General features: G+C 56.4%; 1 protein-coding gene across 1 annotated transcript in view; it reads left to right on the top strand.

Annotated features, from left to right (window-relative positions):
• The window catches only part of POU2F2 (POU class 2 homeobox 2), a 73,006-nt gene that overhangs the window by 8,861 nt on the left and 46,607 nt on the right, over window positions 1–17,538 (top strand). Inside the window, exon 2 of the mRNA XM_036834957.1 lies at window positions 8,048–8,108. The gene's annotated coding sequence lies outside the window, so the exon portion shown is untranslated. The remainder of the gene's footprint in view (window positions 1–8,047; window positions 8,109–17,538) is intronic.

Below are 17,538 nucleotides of genomic sequence, written 5' to 3'. Positions count from 1 at the left end.
GGTGTGTTCAGGTAGGGGCGAGAAATGAAGCTTGACATCACTGGCAAGGGCTGTGAGGCTCGGATTTATTTCAGGCGCACCGCGTAGACAGAAGGGTTTTGAGGAGGGGCTTGACAGGATGTGAGCCACGTACTAAGTCAGGGATCTCAGAGTCTGGTGAGGAGGAGGGACGGGAGGAGGACAGGGAGACCCCCAGAGGGAGGGGTCCTGCCCATCCACTCTGGGAACCCTGGACAAGGCCTGGCCAGGGCGGTGCCACAGCTGCCTTCCCCCTGCTCCAGCCCCTTCTCTCTGCCGCTGGGCAGAGTTGAACAAGCTACAACTCGCTCCCACAGGGAGATTTGCTGGGAGGTGGAGGTCAAGGGTGACAGTCCTTTTTAGTGACCATTGACACTCCGCTGTTTTCTGAGGCCTCCTGTGGCCAGGCCTTAGCTGGGTGCCAAGGTGCACGGATGAGCCAGTCCCTTCCCTGCCCCAGAGGAGTCCCCAGGATGGGAGGGTCGACCCTGAAGGAGCCTTGTCTGGGACTCCAAGGGTTTATTGAAGGCATCTGGAGCTTGTTCTTAGAGAATGGATGGGTCAGAAGGCCCCACGTGGTATATGGGGAAGCAGTGAGGATGGAGCTTGGTTTTTGAAGGTGAGACCAACTTTCATCTGCCGTATTGAGTCCCCCAACACACTTAGAACATCTTCTTTAGCCTGGAAGCCCTGCATGAACTGGTACCCGCTTGCCCGTTCAACTTCCACACCTTTCCTCCTGCCTCCAGAAGCTCAGGCCACTCTGGCCTTCTTGCTCTTCTTCAAACACATCAACCTTGTTCCTGCTTCAGGGCCTTTGCACCTGCTGTTCCTTTTGCCAGGAAAGCTCTTACCCCCAACACTACTCAAAGCCCACCTTCCCCAGCAGGCCTTTCCTGACCTCTCAGTCTAAAGTAACATCATCTTGTAACCTACCCCTTCACCTGCTTTATTTTCCTTCTTAGCTCTGAGGTATATATTCTTATCTATTGTATCTCCTCCTCCACTAGAAAGTCAGCACCGTGAGGGCAGGGACTTTGTGTTGTTCACGGCTGTATCCCCACTGCCTAGAACGATGCTCAGCACACAGTAGGTGCACAGTGGATGTTTGTCAGATGAACAGGAGCTGGGTCCCTTGTCATCCAAGCTGTCCAGTATAATAAATAGTAGAGCTGGACGTCGGCGGTGCTGAACAGGAGTGGAGGGAGCTCACCTTCTGGGGGAGAAGGGGGCCTGCACCTACTAGTGTGGTAGGGGCATCGGCAAGTCAGGCCGCCTCCTGCCTGAGGAAGGAAGCCAGCCGGCTGAAGCAACCAGACTCTACACCCCTCATCCTGGGCCTGTACACTCCACTCCATCTTCCTGACAATGCTCCCCTCACCCCAGCCAACGCATCCTTGCCCCCCCCCATCATCACGTCCGCTTACCCCCCAACTGTTGCCCTTCCCCCACTGCCTGACCCTGACAACCCACCCCATGACAGGAAAAGGCAGACCCCAGACTGTAGGGTCGCACACACCCTGCTTTGAGTCCCAGCCACGGCTGTGGGCAAATCACATCTCTCCTTTCAAACCTCAATTTTTCTCGTCGGCAAAATAAGGTTTTTGTAGGGATCAAGAGTGATCTGGTGTGTGATGATGATGCTAATAATAGCTGCTATTTGTCGAGGACCTGCCAGGTGTTAGGCATTGTGCTAGGCGCTTTGAACATTTTTTTTTTTTCATTAAAAAAAAACAGAGGAAAAAAAAAAAATCGAGCACGGCGTGTCCCCAGAGTGTCAGGCCTGGTGTGCGGGGCTGTGAATCACAAAGGTGAACACAGCCCGTCTGCACAGACCTTACTATTCCTACGCGTGCTCGCACACCCACCTGAAGTACCGCACCGGGCAGGCGGTGGGGGCTCGCGCTCCTGCTCGGCCCCTTTCAGCAGAAGCCTCAAAGGGTGGTTTGGAGGCCACTGAGGCAAGCAACTCTCACAGATGAGAGAGCAGCCCAGCCATCCCCAATTCCTCTTTACTAACTCAGCGGGAACTCCCATTGTTCATATGTGGATTGCAGGGCTTGACACAGGGTCTGACCTAGAATTGGCCTCAGGAAGTGCTTATTGGATGAATGAATGGATGAATGAATGAACAAGTGAACAAAGGAACATATAAATATATATTTTTGGCTGTGCCACGCGGCATGTGGGATCTTTAGTTTCCTGACCAGGGATGGAACCTGTGTCCCCTGCAGTGGAAGCTCGGAGTCTTAACCGCTGGGCCGCCAGGGAAGTCCCTAAAGGAACATATTGAGCCAGGTGTCTTCATTGCATTTGTTCACCCCAAGACAGAGCACCGGGACACGCCTCCCTCCTGCCCCCCGCACTGCATTCCCTTCCGCACCCTGCACATCCTACGCACATACATCATTTGTGGGCTGATAATCCTAATATCATTTCCACCACTCACTTGCCCCTTTCTGTGTCAGTCCCTCTCCTAAGTTGGTTGTAAGCATGGTCTTGTTGACTTCTCACACCACCACTGTGAGGCAGGTGTTATCCCCGTTTTATGTTTGAGCAAACTGAGGCTCAGAGAGATGAAGTGACTTGCCCAGGGTCACACAGCTTTTTGACCACCATGCTCTTCTGCTCCGTAGAATCGCACACCCTCTCACTAGTCCTCTGGCCCGCGTGCACGCTTGATCTTGCAGGTTTTTCTCCTCTCGGCAGTGGGATGGCACAACCCAGGAGCCGGCTTTGGTCCCAGCTCTGTTACAACCAGCTGTGTGATGCTGGGAAAATCCTTTCCTTCCCTCTGGGCCTCGGCTTCCCCTCCAGCTGTCCCTCCTGCCCATAAGCCCTCAGCCAGTTTCCTGAAGCGGGGACAGGGCACAGAATTCCGCTTGGTCCTACCCTGTCCTCTCTAATAGAGGAGAAGCCAGAGGAGCTTCTCCACTCAGCAGATTTCAGATTCATTCACATTCTTGGGGGCTCTGGGCTCGGCTGGGCTTGGACTCAGGGGGAACATAAGACAAGCCTGTCCGGGAAAGGGAAAGGGGTCGGAGAAACACTGCTCATCGTGTGTCTGCCGAGCGCCTCGCCACAGTCCTGCTGATGCAGGACTCGTTAGCCCCGCCTTTTGCAATTACAAACAGGTGTCAACTCATGTGACACATGTTCATTGTAGGAAAAGTAGAAAATGCAGATATGCAAAGGGATATAAAATCCCACCATGATCATCTAGTTAAATGAAAAACAAAATTAACTTCTTGATGCCTATCTTTCTAGATAGCTTTTCCTCCAATGGGAGTATGCCTACGAGTTTACCCAAAGAATGTATTAAAAGTTAGATGCCTGGGACCAAACTCTGAATTCTGACTTCTGGGACTTCCCTGGCGGTCCAGTGGTTAGAACTCTGCTTTCACTGCTGGGGCCCAGGGATTGGGCACGGGTTCAATCCCTGGTCGGGGAACTAAGATCTCCCAAGCTGCGCGACGCAGCCAAAAAAAAAAAATTAAAAAATAAAAAAGAATTCTGATTTCTGCTCTAAACCTTTTTCTTTAGGAAAATTAAAAAAAGTGTGTGTGTATGTGCACGCGTTTCATAAAAATGGAACCATAAACTACATACCAGTTTATAACCTGCCTTTTCTTCCTTCCTAACAATGGATTAGGAATGTCGCTTCCTTGTCAATGAATTTATTTCAAGCATATTTTCTGCAACTCCGCAGCCCTGCATTATGTGGCTGCCACACCATCATGAGTTGTACCAGTCCCCAGTCACAGGACATCTAGGTTGTTTCCTGGCATTTCCTATTGCAATTATCCCCAGTTTACAGAAAAGGACATTGAGGCACAGAGAAGTCCCTCATATGTGTGAGAAGCTAAGGCACGATCCAAGGGGACCTGGGAATGGCTTGGGTGCTGGGGACGGTTCCCAGCCTCACTCAGGGTGGGGCTGAGGGGCCCTGACCGGAGGGAGAGGCTTGAGTAGAAGCCACACGCAGAAGACACATGACCGTGGGGTTTCCCTGGTGGTCCAGTCTCAATGCAGGGGACGCGGGTTCGATCCCTGGTCAGGGAACTAAGATCCCACATGCTGTGCGCACGGCCAAAAAAAAAAAAAAAAAGAAGAAGAAGAAGAAGACACATGACCTATCAGAGGGGAGATGGGTGGGGGCACTTGAGGAGGAAACCGCCCACCCTCTCCCAGGCCCCCAGACCCAGGCACACCGTGGGCCTGAGCACTGCCCATCGGGCTGCCCCCCAGCCCTCTCGCTGCTGTCCTTCCTGAGCCCTCTCCGCCTGCTCCATCTTTGCCAGCTTATCAATAGGTTAAGTGGTCAGGTCAGTGATATTGACCATTTGATTAGGACCTTGTCAGATCAATCCCTGGCTCATCTCACGGACCTCCTCCCCTGCCCGCACACGCGCCCTGCCTCCGCGCCAGGGAGCAGGTGGCTGGGGAAGCCTCCACCCTCCCCACGCAGCACCCCAGAACCCTTCGGGGCTCTTCGGAGCCCTCCGGCAAGTTCAGAGAAGGTGAGAGCCAGCCTCGGCCTCACCATCTCCCGTCCTCGTCCTGCCAGGTCAGGAGCTTCGAGGGCTGTCTCCAGTTTTGCTCCGCCCCTTGCTTGCCCCACCCCTGCCTCAGGGGCCTCTGTGGGCCCCTCCTGGACCTCTGCCTAGGCGCTGGGTTCCTGCACCCCCTCCTTGCATCCACTCTCTTGCTTGCAGTCATTAGATCTTGTTCGCTCTGTGTCCTGTTCCCCTCAGAGTCCGGTCAGACTGAGCTGCCCCCTCTTGGCTGTGTGACCTTGGGCAAGTGACTTCACCTCTCTGAGCCTCCATTTCCTCATCTGTATCGTGAGAATGATACTCACCAAAGGGTTGTGAGAATTCTTCAAGATCACACCCGCAGAGCAACGAACCACACCTGGCACGCAGCTAGCACCCAGGAAACCCCGGCTGCTCTCACTACGGGCTACTCTGCTGAATTTAGCTGAGCTGATGTGTTTGTGGGAGACGGTTGCTCTGTCTGTCTGCTCCTCAGTGAAAGTGTATGTGGGCAGTGTGTGTGGGGGGCCGATGGGCACCGTCATCCTCAGGCCTGTCCCAAGCTCCAGCTCAGGGCCATACCCTGTACTGGGTGGTGTAGGGACCCCCAGTGGAGCCAGACTCCAGCCTACCCTCCAGAAGCAGTTCTAGTGGCTTCAAGGAGAGCTGAGGGGCCAGGACCTTCTCTCCTTCCCCAGGAAACATTGGAATCTTCCCCTCCTCTGTGGCGCGGCTGCGAGGACCAGAGACTCCGGAGTCAGAGAAGTCAGGGTTCCGGTCTTGCTTCCCGTGCCAGGTCACCATGGGCCACCTGCTTTTTCCCTCTGTTCCCCAGAGTTCCCATCTGTGAAATGGGGAGAAGGCACCTTCTAAGTAGCTCCCATTCCCATCTTCCAGTCTCAAGGTCCTGCTGGGAATACGGCTCCCAGCTCCCACAGGGCTTGCCTCTCCTGTGGGGAAATGTTAGCTACTTGGGAGAGGGATTTGTCAGGGGAATATGGGGGTTTGGGGACCTGGGAGATGGCACGAGGAGGAGAATTGGAGGCAGACGGGCCAGGGGTGGTCCTGCCTGTGGGCATCGCAGATGAGGGTGGCAGAGGGCAGAGGGCAGAGACCAGGGCAGGAGGGGGGGCGCCGCCTCCAGGGAGGACCCCAGCCTGAAGGCACTGCCTGACTCCGGGCCCCTAAGAGGCCTGGGGATTCCCCTGCCCGCCCCGCCATCACTTACACCAATATTGACGGTTAATGCCGTGTCGCCACCGTGTTCAACACTCAGCGCGGCTAATTGTTTTGACTGGGAATCGGCAAGGCGATTAAACGCCATCGATTTTGCCCTGCGCACTGCATCGATTTTTAAATTTCCTATTGATCCCAGCCCTAAATCTCCTTAACCAAGACCTCACCGTGGAGATGACAGCCGCTGATTAGCTCCGGGGGCGGGGGTGCGGGTGGTGGGCAGCCTTTGAGTGGGGAAGGAACCCCAGCTCCTCCTTCCCCACAGGGACCAGGGGCCCGGGTCCCCTTGACCCCTGAAGATGGAGGCCCAGGTAGAGAGAGGGAGAGGGGGGAGGGGGGAGGAGTTGGGTGGACCCCCTGTTACTTTTACACCCCTTCTTTACTTTCCCATTTGGGCTTCTCTCTGGCCTCTCTGCTTGGGCTCCCTCCATTCCTCCTCTGTCTGTCTGTGTCTCCCCATCTCTCTTCTCTTTCCTTTCTTCCTATCTATCTATCTATCTATCTATCTATTTATCTATCTATCATCACTCTCCCCACTGTCTCAGTTCATCTTCTTCTCTTTCTCTTTTCTCCTCCTGAACTCCAGTCCCGCCTCCACCAATTCCTTGTGTCCTTGGCTGGTCCTGGGCCTCAGTTTCCCCATCTGTGCCAGCAGATTTGCTGTGAGGTAGAAAAGTAGCCTGCCAAACGTTAAGGTCCATGGCCATCCTGCGCATCCCCCTGAGGTCTCTCCTCTGGAGAGTGCACCCACAGGGACACACAGATGTCAGGCAGGTGTGAGCTTCCTGGCTGTGTGACCCCACCCACAGGGCTCTCCCTCTCTGAGCCACTGCTTCTGACGTTGCCCACCGCCCACTCATCAGGACCCGCCTGGCGGGAAGGTCTCCTTGAAACCCTGTCTCCTCTGGGAAGTCTCTTCCTATCCTCCAGTCCCTGCTCCTTCTCTGAATGCCCACAACAAGGGTGGTCTTTGTGTGGGTTCAAGCAGCTTTTCCAAGAAGACCACGTTCCCAGAAGGCAGGAAACAGGGTTTCAGTAGGAGGCACGCAGGCCTGAGCTTTCTAACCAGCTCCGCCCCTCACCGAGCTGTACAGGATTCTGGGGAAGTCAGTCTCCTCATAGCCTCGCCTGCTGCAGCTGTAAAGTGGGGATGACACCAGCCGTCACTCTGCCTTCCTGCAGGGCTGCAGAGAGGCTCAGCAAACACTCTTTGGAGAGGGTCTCCCCATTTCCTGTAGACCTCTCCGTCCTCTCCATCTTCTACAGAGCATGCAGTGGGACCTTTCTGAAGACAAACTGCATCATCTCCCTCCCCGCCAGCTGCTTGGACCAGGCCCTGCTGGGTGCAGCCCCCTACCATCTCTGCAGCCTCATCTTTCCCACGTCTCTCGCTGAGCCCTGCGAGACCAAAGGCCTGACAGTCTCTTTCCTCCCACGCGGCCCCTCCACCTGACTAAAGTGGATTCGTCCGCCAGGCTTGGCTCGGGGGTTGCATCCTCCCTGGGTCTTCCCTGACCTCCCCTGGGATTCCCACTGCATCCTCTGCTTACCCCAGTGTGTGGGCATCAGTTCTTCATTCAGTCTCCCCAGCTTGCCTTCGAGCTCCCGGTAGACAGGGCAGAGACCTTGTCTAATCCATCTCCATACCTCCCACACTTGGTCCGGAGACCAGCTCAGATGAGCCTCAGTATTTGCTGATTAACCAAATGAATAAATGAGTGAACAAATATACCAGTTAGAAACATCATCGTGACTTTTATGTTCATCTCCCCACAGCACACAGGCACCTAATAATGAATAACCCTTTCACATTTCTTTCTCATTTGACCCTCCCTGCAGTCCTTTGAGATACATAGTTTGTCAATTAGTTAATCCCTCCATCCATCCATCCATTCACTCAATCATCCATCATGTACTTAATGAGCATCCCACGTTTGCCAGGCCCTCTGTCAAAGGCTAAAGGTGTAAGACACAGTCCCTGCCCTTTAAGGAGCTTCCAGTCGGCTGGGAAAAACAGATGTTCAACAAGAGAAGGCATCAGTTATCCCCATTCATAAGATGGGGACAACTGAGGCTTAGAGCCCAGAAATGAAGGTAACCAGTGGCTGTCGGGACCTGAGTTTCCATTCACCAACTTGTGGATCCTCATGGTGTGACAGGAGCAGGGTCCCTTGGCCCCAGGAGGGCCTCATTCTGCCCGAGGGGGAGACGTTTCACGATTTCCCCAGGATGCTCACTCCCTTCTCCTCTCTCACCAGGTTCTCTACTGGACCGGGTTGGTGGCTTGAATGTATTAGCTTCGCTGCTTCTGCCCAAGAGGTAAGGACCACGGTCCCAGAGCTTTGCTTATTGCTGTGCTCCGGCTCCTGTCTCCTCTCGGAAGCCCCTGCTTTCCCATCCTCATCCCCGGCCCCACCCCGGGGATGCTGCCCTTCCCCGTTCTGCCTCTGTCCTCTGCGAGGTTACTCTGACTGATCTGTGTTTTCATCCTCTGTGTGTCCTGCGGCTTTCTGGCCAAACCCGTGGTTCTGGACGTTGGTGACCGTGGGGCTTTCTGCCAATGAGTGGTAGGTAGGCTCAGTAGGAGAGAGATGGGGGTAACTTGGTGGCTCAGATCACAGCTTGGGGTCAGGTCCTCCCACGTCAGAATCTCTTTTCTGTCCCTTCATAACTGCGAGTGACTTGGGACGGTCAGAGCCTCCATTTCCTCGTCTATAAAAGGGCATAATAACAGAACCCACTTTACTCGCTGTCCTGAGGGTGGAAGCCTAGTGAGGCTCTTCAGGGTCCAGCTCGGGAGCCAGACAGCCCCAGCTCTGCCCGCTGCCAGCTGTGAGAGCCTCAGTTTCCCCATCTGTCAAAGGAGGGTAATAACAGCACCCCTGCACACACACACACGCACAGGATGTGAGGATGAAAGAAGTTACTCCGTGAAAGCATGTAGCCTCAGGAATCAGGAGCCTGAAATGCAGCTGGAAGCTCCCCTGAACAAGTGAGGATTTGTGAGGCCCCTCCTTGGAGCCCGCTGAGACTCCCAGACAGAAGCAGGAGTCCTCTAGCCGCTCAGCTCTGCAGGAAGCAGAGGCTCTGGGCATCTGCTCTAGGGTTTGCTCCACTCAGCTTGGTGAGGCCCTGGCTGTGAGCATCTGGGGAGGGTTACGGACAGGGCCTCTGGGGTGGGACCCTGCCTCGTGCTGCCCCAACCAGAACAGTTTAACCCACAGGCCTCAGGACCCCAGGGAGGCCTCTGCGTGCCCTCATAGCCTCGTTGCTCTGGGGGTGGAGGGGGTCGCAGCCTTACTTTAAGAAGCAGATGAAAGTTGTAGCCTAGGGTTTGCGATCTGGTGTGGTAGGGACCGTGGTGGACTGGAAAATGCATTGGCAGGGCTGGGGGAGCTGCTCTTCAGCTCCACTGACCGTCCCCAAGCAGAGACGGACGTACCCGCCACTTGCCAGATTTTCCGATTTTTCAAGAGAAGCCGGAAGTCCAGACTTTCATGTGAAATCTCTCGATTTTTCAACATTGGCAACTACCCCCAAATTTCAAAAATCCCCTTGTGGTCCAAACCACATGTTTCAGGCAAACTTTGGCCCATGGATTTCCAGTTTTGCAATATTTAGTGTAGACTTTCTCCCAAGAAAACGCATCCCTATGTCTACCCAATTGTGCTCCAACCTCAGAATGTTCACAGACCCCCCCAAAGCTCATCCATGGGCCCTATTCTAGCCGGTAAGGAACATAGGAGTCTGAACTACACGACGTGTGCTTTCTCCAGGGAACCAGAAGTGTAGCTTTCCCAGGAACCATCATGTCCGCCGATGCTCTTGACGTTGAAAAGAAGGTCAAGGAGCTTCCAGGCTGCAGAATTCATTTGGGGGCTAGAGGCTGGCTCTTGAGAAATGCCTGAAAGTTGGGCTAAAGTAACAGAGGTGTTTAAAAAGAATTGTGTCAGAGTTGATGGAGGTTGCAGTCAGGGCTGTGATTTTAGTTCTTTGTGTTCAGATAGATGTTTGTTAAGTATCCAAGGTTTCACGGACATCCGCACGACAGATTGGGTAACACGTGCCAGAGAGCTGTTATATCCTAATAAGGAAACTGATGTTTATTAGGGGCCTCCTCTATGCCAGGGCCTGTTCTGGGCACTCCCTCCCACCCTGTGAAGTAGCTGTTGAGTCACTGTTGCAAGAGAAGGAAACTGAGCCACAGAGAAGGAAGGCACAGCTGGCCTAAGGTTACCTAAGGTTACCATGGTAACCTTAATGATAGAGTCAGAATTTGGACTCAGGTCTGTCTGAACTTCAAGCTCTCATTCTTCCATTTCACCAAAATCCACTCCAGGTTTGGAATCTCCTCCGTGTGGCCAATCTTTGTGCTTTGGGAATGATTTTGATTTGTGGGGTGGGGTGGAGAAGGGAACACCTGAAGTCTTATTTGGAGGCAACTCTGATAACTTTAGCAGTGCTAATATTTTTTTTTTTTAAATGTGAAATTATTTTAATGTATTTATTTTATTTTTATTTTTGGCTGTGTTGGGTCTTCGTTTCTGTGCGAAGGCTTTCTCTAGTTGTGGCAAGCAGGGGTCACTCCTCATCGCGGTGCGCGGGCCTCTCTTGTTGCGGAGCACAGGCTCCAGACGCGCAGGCTCAGTAGCTGTGGCGCACGGGCCCAGTTGCTCCGTGGCATGTGGGATCTTCCCAGACCAGGGCTCGAACCCGTGTCTCCTGCATTAGCAGGCGGGTTCTCAACCACTGCGCCACCAGGGAAGCCCCGCAGTGCTAATATTAATCAGGGATCATACTGGGGCTACTTGTTGGTGTTTTGATAGAAACTAGAGACAATTATACAATAGAGATGTTTTGTTGATGGAGTCCGTAAACTAAACTGGCCTTGAAAGCTGTTGCCAAAACATCTGAGTGGTTCCAGGAAAAGTTCAGCCTCCCAGGGACACATGTTTGAAGGGAGCCACACCCTTTTAGGTATTTAATTTTGTTGCAAAACAATTACAACGAACATTGCCCCCACCCCCCATTGTCTTTGCTTTATAACCATACTTGGAAGGTGAGCGGTTCCCCAAACGTGTCCACAGGCCTCCTCAATGCCCTGGAGGGAGCTGGAGCGTGGAGCCCAGGGTGAGCGAGACCCCCTCCAGCCCTGGAGGTGCTGGTCTGCCTCTGGCGCCCACGCGGCTCCCCCTCCTTCACTCCCTCTGGCCCTTCCTCTGGCTTTCTTCCCACCCCTGCCAGGGCCTTCTCTCCACTCTTGGTTGGGCTCACCCTTCCACCTCTCTCAGATCTCCATCTAGGGCTCCCCGACCCCCCTGGCCTGGACTGGCCCCCCTACCCTGTTCTTCCCTCTCGCCCATTGTCACGGTATCTGATCGTATATTCTCCGGGTAGTGTTTCCCTGCCCTAAGCTTCATGGTTGAGGCAGGGAGAGACGTCTCTATTTGTCCAACACATCAACACCCAGTCTCTGGCACAGTGTAAATGCTCAATTAAGTATTTGTTGAATGGGGACTTCCCTGGCGGTCCAGTGGTTAGGACTCCGAGCTTCCACTGCAGGGGTCATGGGTTCGATCCCAGTTGGGGAGCTAAGATCCCGCATGCCACATGGCATGGCCAAAAAAAAAAAAAAGTATTTGTTGAATAAATAAATAAGTGAACACATAGGCACATAAACCCACATCTATCCATTTATTCCTTCAGCCACCATTTCCTGGGGGTTCTTTTGTGCCGAGCCTTGTGCCGCTAGATCCCAAGAGAAGGATGTAATTCACCTGCCTGGGGGGGGGCCTCAGGGAGTCTTTGGGAGGAGGAGTGGGACGGCGTCTCCTGAGGGTTAGGAGAAGCCAAGGAGGAAGTTATGGCTCGGGATGGGGGGGTCACTCCTGGGGGCCATGGATGCTGGCCTGGTCTGAGTCCCCATGGCCATCTGAGGCAGGAGCAGGGCTGTGTCCCCACCTTGTCTCCCTCCCTTCTGTCCTTTCATCCTTCCACAAAAAGACACAGTGGCCTTCGGTGTGGACCAGGCCCTGGGGTCCCAGAGGTGACTCCGGCACGAGTGCCGGGGCCTGCCTAGAATGCCCGCACACCCCGAGGGGGCCTGGAATACCTCGGAAGCAGGAGCTTAGTGGTGGGTGAGACCCGGCTTCCATTGCCGGGTCTGGTGAGGTGACTTGTACAGCACCCAGGGCTGTATAAGGAAGAAGACGTTGAGCTGCAAGGTGGGCACGTCCTCTCTGGAGGGTGCAGGTGTGGCCCTGGGATGCTCCGGGAAGTGCAGGCCTGCGTGGCAGCGCAGGTGTTCTGCAAACAAGAACCAAGAAGCCAGTAGGTCCCTCTAGGGTCCTGGGATTTGCTCTGATCCCCCAGGCCCATTTAGCCACCTCTCTGTTGTGCCCGGGGTGAGGGCTTTGGCTCCAGGAATAGGGTGTGTGCTGTTACAGATGTGGCCTTGGGGTGGGGGGCAGGCTGGAGCTTAGGTGCAGGCGTGGCTCCTTGGATGCTGCTTCTGGGCAGGCCCCAGGGGTTGGTCCACGGGCCACGGCTGGGTGAGGCTGAGGGCCGGGCTGTGCTGCTGTAGCAGGTTGGCCGGGGCCGCAGGCAGGCGGTGGCGCTCCTCGCTGGGTGTGGAGTTGGGATGGGAGGGGCTTTTTGTCGTCCGTGGGGTGCGGGGAAGCCGCTAGAGGTCCCTTTGGTTGCCTTTGCTGTCCCTGGGTGGGTGGAGACAGCTGCCACCCACCCAGGACTGGGAGTGGCTGTCAGCCACGGGGTGGGGCGTCACAGATGCGGAGGGGGTGAAAGTGGCTGGCATTTCTTTCACCTTCTGGGACCGATGAGTCCCTGGCACCCCAGACAGTCCTAGAGCAAACGAAGGCCGAGTCCCGGCAAGCATGGAGCCCCAGGGGCTGAGGGCAGGCACTTGACCCTGATTCCACACAGAGGGCACTGGTGAGGGCTTGGTGGCAGCGGACAGGTCACAGAGTCTGACCCTAGATATTCAGCAGTGAGCACCCGACCCCCACCCCTGACACTGTCCAGCTCACGTTGCCCGCCGGTCTCTGCAGGTCTCTGGTTTCCCTCTTCTCCTCTTCCTCGCCCTGGCGCTCCACCTCCATCGCCCTCTTCTTTTTTCCTTGTCTTGGTCTTCATCCATGTCTGGCCTCTTCCTCCCACCCTGATTGCCTCCTTTTCCTCTGAGCCTGGATCTGTTTGCAGTCTTGCGTGCAGGGTGTATATGGGTCCACGTCTAGCTTTCTGTCTCCAGAGAGAGCCATGGGGAGATGTGGACCTGCCGCGGGTGGGGAGAGGGGGCGAGGAAGAGAGAAGGAAAAAAAGGCACTTGAAGGAAAAGCAAGAAAGGAGGTGCCCCACCCCCCAACTCCAGGACAGCTTCTGAGGCCCCTGCACGGCCATCGGCCCTCCTCCTCTTGGGGCGCGAGGGGACAGGAGGGCCAGAGGGGTCATCTGAGAAAGGGGGGGGGGTCCAGGAATACGCCAGAGAGGAGTAGAGTGGGAGAGAGAGACTCGGGGAGACCCAGAGTGCATCCCACGACATCGAAATGCCTGGAGGGAAGGAGCAACGGAGACAGCAAAAAAGTCAGCCGGGAAGCAGAGTCAGAGACAGAAAGAAAGCAGAGAGCGTGTGAGCGTGAGAGCGTGAGGGCCAGCGTGCTGCTGAGGCCACCAGGCTTGGGGGGTGGGGCAATAAGAAAGACGGGGCTGAGGGCAGCCGGGGAAGGTGCGCAAGGCTGTGGGCCAGGAGGGACTCGCTCCATGCCTGCTCTCTGGGGGCCCCACCCCCGACCAGCCTGCTGTGCCTGGCAGAGTGTAAGGAACGGCCGAGGCCCTTGGTGTGTGTGTCCCTGCGTGTGGCGGGGGGAGACGGTGACAGGGAGTGGGCAGGAGGGATGTACTGGTCCCGCCCGCCCTTGCGATCCTGAGCCCACTCTGCTCTGTCCCCTCCTGCGCGGTTCCATCCCTGGGTGTTCGGTTCTGTTTTGCTCTGGCTCACGGGAGCCCAGAGGGCCATGGGGAGCGCTTGGGCACCCCTGACTTCTGGCCTGGGGGAGGGGGGAAGCCGTGTGCGTGTGCATGTGCGTGTGTATGTGTGTGTGTGTGTGTGAGAGAGAGAGAAAGCGCACTCGAGGTCACTCTGGACTTGGTCTCCCTTCAGCCCCACTCCAGCTTTGCTGTCTGTCTCTCCTGCATTATCAACTTCCCTCCACCTCTAGCTGCCCGTCTCTCTGGGCCCCTCTCACCAGCTGTCTCTCACTTTCTCTGTCTCCTCTGCCTGTCCCTCTCTGTCTTTTCTGTCTCTGTCTCTCAACCTCATCTCGTTCTCTCACTGTCTTTCTGTTCCTCTGTGTATCGCTCCCATTCTCTCTCTCTCTCTCCCTCTCTCTCCCCCTCTGTTTTCTAGCTCTCCCTGTCTCTGGCCCCGTCCTCTCTTTATCTGCACCTCTTCTCCGTGCAGCTCCAGTCCTGGGTTTTCGGTTCTGCTGCGTTCTGGCGCTCTCTGTTTCTCTCTCTCCGGTCTCTGTTTCTGTGTGTCTCTCCATCGGGTCCTCCCGTTTGCCCTTCCTCTGCTCTTTTTCTCTGCCTTTGCCTCCTGTGTCTGTGTCTATGTCTCTTCTGGTCTCTTTCATCTTCTGTCTCTCCCCGTCTGTTCTCTCACACTCTCTGTGTGTCTCTCTTGTCCCTTGTCTCTGCGGGTCTCTGGCTGTCCATCCCTGCCTGTGTGTGTGTGTGTGTCTCTCGCTCCCCCCTCCCTTCCCCCCCTTTTTTTTTTTCCTGTTTCTAACACCCACACTCACATCCTACCTCAGGAGTAATTGCTTTTGTCTGGGTTGGACTGGACTTGTGGTGGGGGGAGGGTGGGGGGAGCCGGTGGTGCTGGGGGGGTTGGGAGGGACGGAGGTCGCTTGGTGGAGTTGAGGTGGCCTCCTCCAGAGCAGGGGGTGCTGAGGAGCAGAGGTCCGGCCGCCCAAGGTGGTTGGGGAAGGGGCCCTGGGCCCAGCCTGGCAGGGGTCTGGGGCCTCTGGCAGGGAAGGAAGGAAGGCAGACAGGCCCTCACGTTCGGATTTGGAGACGAGGTAGTGACAAAACGGGCTAGCCAGCATCGCAGTGGCAGTCTCGGCCTTGAACCCTCCCCCATTCAGATACACTCCCAAACCCCAAAACACCATCACATGCACCAAGTCACCATGACACACACGGGGACACAGCCAGAGCCTCCGACCCACTCATGGAAACACACTCGGGCATCGGCACACAGGGACGCCTGAAGTCACACAGATGCGTGGAGCGCACACGGGATCTCTGACACTCTCGAAAAGAAAGAGCCTCCAATACACCAGAGACAAACACACCTACAGCCACCCACCGACACAGGCACAGCATCCATACACATGGACGCGTGGGGACTTGTGTCATGGTTCCCAGACACTCACAGAACCATCCATGCTCAGTACACGTGGATGGGGGCTCGCGCACACACACGGCAGATTTCCTGGAACACAGGAACACGCAGCCGCCACACTGCCTGGGCACTGGGGGTGACTGAGATGCCCCCGGGGACACACCCACACCTCCTCGAGGGACAGGCAGATCCGCACACACACATTTAGACATTTGGGGACACCCAGCTACAGGAGACACTCATGGAAGGACACACACACACAGAGCCCCCGAGTCCCCTGGGACACACCCACAGGCTCCTGGTCACACAGAGGTGACTCAGTAGCTGAGACACTCGGGGACACACAGTCCCGGAGTCCCACGCAGAGCTGAAGGACTCAAAGACACGGCCACCCAGGCACACCGGGGACACACACACACCCTACACATATGGCAACTCAGACACCACAGCCCTCCCCTGGAATCTCCTGTCCGATGCCTCACAAGCCCTCCCCGCCCACACACACACACACACACACACACACACACACACAGTGCAGTCCAGGCCCTGGGGCGAGGCCAACGTGGAGCTGCCCACAGAGACCGAAGGAGGGGGAAGCCAGGGCTCTGTGGGTGGGCAACAGGCTGCCTGGGGGTTGCCCCACTCTTCTTGGCATCCACTCACCCAAGCTTAATCCAGCACCCCCCAGGCCTTCCCCCGCCCCCATGGGCTCAGGACAATGTCTCCCCAGCCCCCAGGTACCCCCTGCCCACCTCCCAGAGGTCCATCCCTCTCATACCTTCAAAGGGCCCCATCTCCCTGAGCTGCTTCCAACTGAGGGGATGCCTGCTTCCTCCCAGGGCGTCTGTCCCTCAGTTTCTCCCAGCCCTTTTACCTGCCAGCGTGACCCCCGTCCCCATCTGCTTCCCTCCCCACTCTCATACTCACCCCCTCTCCTGGCTGTTCAACCTCTCAGCCTCCCTAAGCTCTCCTGCTGTAGGGGGGTGGTGCTGGGGGGCCCTGGCCCCTCAGAGGCGTGGGTAAGGGGTACACGGGGGTGGGGGGTGGGGCCTGGGTGCGGCTCCGGGAAAGGGAAGCGAGGCAAGCGGGAGAGAGAGAGAGAGACAGAGGCAAGCAGGCAACCAGCCGGCTTTATATCCCTGCCGTATTGATCTACCATGTCACAGACCCGGTCGATAGCCAGCCCAGAAAGAGAGGGAGAGAAGGGAGGGGAGGTTTGGGGGAGGGCAGTGGGACCCCCTATAGTCCTTGGCCCATCTGGGGCCCCCTTGGCAGGCTACGGGGGCCTGTTCCAGCCGGCCCCCCCCCCAGAAGAGGCCCGTTGTATCCTCCTCCTCTTTCTCTTGGCTGTGGCCCTCTCCCTGAGAGCCACCTTGGCAGAAGAATTTAAGTACAGAAGATGTGCACGTTTCTTTCTCTCTCTAGAGGCTCTTCATCTCTCCCGTGGGCACGGGGAGTGGGGGGCTCCCAGCTGTTCACTGCCTCAGCTCCCCTTGGCCCTCAGTCGGGCTGGGCAGGTGGGAGGCCCAGAGGCAGTGTCCGGTTAGGTCAAGGACGGACGGGAGTGCACATCTCCCTTCTTTGCTGTGTGACCTTGGGCAAGCCAGAGAACCTCTCTGAACGCCCTCTTCCAAAGCCATCGCTAGCGCTGGAGGGCTCTGTCCACGTCGGGTTTTTCTGCCCTTTTTGACTTGACGTTCTACCTCGAAACTGCACCAGGCCAGTGCTAGAGACAGACCACATTTAGAATTTCTTTCTCCTGATCCGCCCACCCCAGCGGCCTGGGGCCTCTCCCTCTCCTCAGCCTCCTCTGCCCTCTCTGAAGAACATTCTACCGCCTGCCTACCCCCCACCCCACCCCCGCCATCTAGGGCTCCCCTGACTGGGCAGGAAGGGAGGGGTGTCTCCCTAGGCAGGAAGGGGAAACGAAGGCGAGGCTCCGGGACAGTGCTGAGAACCCTGGGGCTGTGCCTCCATCCTGGATCCAGCCCTGCCTCTGTCTCCTCTCTGGGCCTCAGTTTCCCCCCCACCCCCAAGCTCCAACCCTCCCCAAGCTCTGAGGTTCCGTATGGCTCTGGGATCCACGGGGATTGGTACGGAGGGGAGGCAGGGCCATCCGGAGGGTGAGACCAAGGCCAGAGGGGTGTCTGCTGCCCCTCCCTCGGCCAGGACTGCCTGGGTCCCAGGTGCGTCCCCCCCAGCATCCAACTCCCCAGGGCTCGGGCTCTTTGTCTGTCCAGATCCTCCTCCCCTCCCAGCCCAGCCTCCGAGAGAGGTTGAGGAATCACCTTAGCCTTGACCCGAGGGGGAGGGCAGAGGAGGGGCAGG

This window comes from Balaenoptera musculus, chromosome 19 (genome assembly GCF_009873245.2).
Source record: "Balaenoptera musculus isolate JJ_BM4_2016_0621 chromosome 19, mBalMus1.pri.v3, whole genome shotgun sequence".
Classification (NCBI taxonomy): domain Eukaryota; kingdom Metazoa; phylum Chordata; class Mammalia; order Artiodactyla; family Balaenopteridae; genus Balaenoptera; species Balaenoptera musculus.
The sequence above is the reverse complement of the archived record's forward strand: the minus strand, read 5'-3'. Positions and strand labels throughout refer to the sequence as shown.